Consider the following 3,927-nt stretch of genomic DNA (forward strand, 5'->3'; position numbering starts at 1 on the left):
TTTGGAGGACTGGAAGTTGAGAAGGGTTTGAACTGGAGTTGGCTCCATTTTTTTGTCACAAGTGAAGCATAAAGGAGGTCAGCAGTAACTGTGGGAGACACCTGAGAAGCACCAGAAACAGGCTCAGGAATGTCCCATCGGTCACAGTCCTGCTTTGTTCGTCTCTTATTTTAAGAGGTCAAATGAGGTGATCTGAAAGTTTCTGACCAATGCTCACATTTTTTTAAACTTTCATTTCTCTTGTTCTCCTTTTCAAAATAGATGGAACTAGTTAGCATGTTGCCTGACTCACAGAGGAAGGGGAAGTCAGGGCTAACATGCGGGCATGGCTCCAAAATGAAACTGACTAAAAGTTGGGAAAGAGAATGGGCTCAAAATTAGACTCAGGAGACCAGTTTGGGAGCTTGGAAATCTTGGAGAATGAACAAGTGCAAGCGTCAGACTCCAAGTGTGACCATACACTTGATGGAAGCATAGAAGCCAGGCAGAGTGAGAACAGGCAGAAGGTTGGGGGACTGGGGAGGTCAAGAAGTTGGCACATGCTCTGTAAGGAACACGTCTCGGGGTGGGGACCCAGCTAGACCCAAACGGGCTGAGGAAGACTGGGATCATGTTGGAAAGCCCGTGTCATGAATGCCAATATTTGGTTACCAGAGAGTAGAGGAACCATGGTATGGAGAAGCTTTGAAGTGTGTGGAAATTCAAGTTCATGACAGATATCAAAGGAATATAATAAAGGAGTATAATGAATCCACTCTTTCTCTATATTAGATTAAAGAAGACTTAATTTTTGATGTTCAATAAAGTAGATTTGGAGTTTAAGAAATACTAACTGCAGCTAATTTTGCAGCATTTTAGAGCACTTTTCTCTAACACGGGAGCATTAAAAAAATCAGGATCTATGACGATAGTATTGAGAAACCTAGGTATAGAAGAGTAAAGTTATTAACATGTAAATTACAGTGTGATTAGTACCTAAAAGAATTCTTTCTCTTTATGAAGGTATGTACTGTGGTCCTTTAAACATGATTTCTCTTTAAACCCTGACAATGATGATGATGATGATGATGATGATGATGATGATGATGATAATGATGAAGAGCCACACCCAGCAGTGATCAGGGTTACTCCTAGCTCTGCACTCAAGGAATCACTCCTGGATGTGCTCGGGGGGACCATATGGAATGTTGGGGATAGAACCTGGGTCAGCCACATGCAAAGCAAATGCCCTACCTGCTGTACTGTGTCTTTGGTCCCTCTTTATATCCTTATTAAGCACTTGAGAAAGTAAACAAGTCATTTGAGTTTTGGAAAAAATTCAATATATTCTGTAAGTACAACTTTTTTTCCCTCACATTGGGAATATAGAACATTTCTGTTGAATAAATCTAAAAATAAAATCTATGTGTTACAAGAGACCATTAATAGCAGAGATAGGAAGGGTAGTAAATGGATTAAAGAAATGGCCCAGCCAGATAACCTGTGGCAGAGAACTTGATTTTAATCCTTCTTGTCATGGTCTGGTGGTGAACTCTTGGCCTTTTCAATCCCTGTGAAAATAAGAATATTTACATCATATCAGGTTGTGAATTAAAGGAGAATGTGTGAATATATTTTGAAAAAAAAATCTGTTTTGTTTTGGTTTTGGTTTCTGGGGCACACCTGACAATGCTTAGCAGTTACTCCTGGCTCTACCCTCAGGAGCTCCTCCTGGCTGCTGGCTGGACCCGGGGACCATATGGGAGGCTGGGAATCAGAACCCAGCTCGGCCACATAGAAACAAGCACCCAACCCGCTAGCCTATAGCTTCGACTTTGAAATATAAAGCTGTTAAACATACACACAATTGCTGTACAGCCTTAGTGATGTCAATGCTTTACAATTCTTTTCTATACCCCTCAATCCTGCAGACATTAATGTCTACAACTAACATGATTCACGGGTGGTCACGGTCCTCCCGTTGTTAATCGATTTGCTTGAGCAGGCCCAGTAGCGTCTCTATCATGAGACTTGTTGTTACTGTGTTTGGCATATCGAATACGTCACGGGTAGCTTGCCAGGCTCTGCCGTGCGGGCGAGAACTCCCGGTAGCTTGCCGGGCTGTCCGAGAGAGGCAGAGGAATCAAACTCGGGTCAGCCATGTTGGCCGCTCGAAGCAATAGCACAGCAGTAGGGCATTTGCCTTACAAGCAGCCAATTAACATTACTGCTTCTTTTTGTTAAAAAGGACTGATCTTAGAAGGAACAATACTCATTTATTAGATCTCCATTTGTGATTCTATTCCTAGAATAGAATAAAAAATGTTGGGGTATTTACTTAAACAACTTGGAGAGCTATGGCTTTTACTCAAATAACTCAAGAAAATACTTTGTGTGTGTGTGTGTGTGTGTGGGGGTACATCCATGATGCTCAGGGGTTACTCCTGGTTCTGCATTCAGGAATTACTCCTGGCAGTGCTCATGGGACCAGATGGAGTTCTGGGAATTTAACCCAGGTTGGTTATTTGTATGGCTGGAGCGATAGCACAGCGGTAGGGCATTTACCTTTCGCGCAGCCTGCCCAGCCAAGCAGGGTTCGATTCGTCCGCCTCTCTCGGAGAGCCCGGCAAGCTAACGAGAGTATCTCCCACATGGCAAAGCCTGGCAAGCTACCCCTGACGTATTCAATATGCCAAACACAGTAACAAGTCTCAAAATGGAGATGTTATTGGGCCCACTCGAGCAAATCGATGAACAATGGGAGGACAGTGTTTGACAGTTTTGGTTACTTGCAAGGCAGATGTCCTACTCTCTGTACTATTGTTAGTCCCCAAGGAAGACGCTTTTGATGACTTTTAATTTTAATAGTATTAACATAATGAAAGTATTATGTTAATACTACAGCTAATATTGGAGAGTATTAACATAATTTTAGCAAAACTACAGAAAGGAAGAAGCCACTACGTTTTAAAGTGCTATTAGTGGCTGAGATCTCCAAGCCTGCTCCGATCATGACTGGGGCCCCTCCACCCAGCTCCCCAGTTTTCCTATATCTTGGCAGCTACACCCACAAACTGCCCCAGGCACCAGCTGATCTCATCAACAGCCAAGATCCAGAGACTATAACGTAAAGAAAGAAGCGAGGAAGAGAGTGAAGCAGAATCTCTTGACCCCACACCAGGCTGTCCTCACCGGGGCACCTCGGAGGGGGGGAGGGTTGAGTTTCCCTCCCCACCAAAAGCAGAGCCCTGGCAGCCAAAAGCCTCCAGAACCCAGCCACAGCCATGCTCAAGGCTACTCTCCACACGCTTGGATGAGCCTCACCCATGAAGGACCTGACAGAGAAACCGAGGTATGTGGGACCATGGCTGGGATCGCCAAGTCTGCTTGGATCAGGACTGGGTCTCCTCCACCCAGCTCCCCAGTTTTCCAGTAGTTTGGCAGTCAAACCCACAAACTTCCATGTAATCTCATCAACAGCCAAGCTCCAGAGACTATAAAATAAAGCTCCCGGAAGAGAGCAATGCAGTATTTCCTGGAGCGTGTGGCTGCAAATGCAGCTATGTGACCTCTTACACTTTAGCCCACTGATGTATCTAAAGTAGCACATATTTGTTTGGTTTTAACATACTTGCTTGTCTTCTCTTATATACCGGCTTAAATAGCTCCAGAATGAAATACAACCTTCACACACTTCCCTCTTATTGTGGTGGGAAGATGCTCACTGGTAGGGTGGGTGTTGAATATTATCTGTAATGAACTATTTTGAACTACTTTATGAAAATAAAATGTATAAAAACTGCAAAAAAAAAAAGTACTACTAGTCATGTGACCCTCTTTCTGATCCTGAAAAAGACTCCAATACAGCAGCATTGGGAAAGATGAGTAAGGAGAGGCTGCTAGAATTTCAGGCTGAGATGAATGCAGACGTTACTGGTGCCTATACTC

Source organism: Sorex fumeus, unplaced genomic scaffold (assembly GCF_029834395.1).
Source record: "Sorex fumeus unplaced genomic scaffold, SorFum_2.1 ptg000037l, whole genome shotgun sequence".
NCBI lineage: Eukaryota > Metazoa > Chordata > Mammalia > Eulipotyphla > Soricidae > Sorex > Sorex fumeus.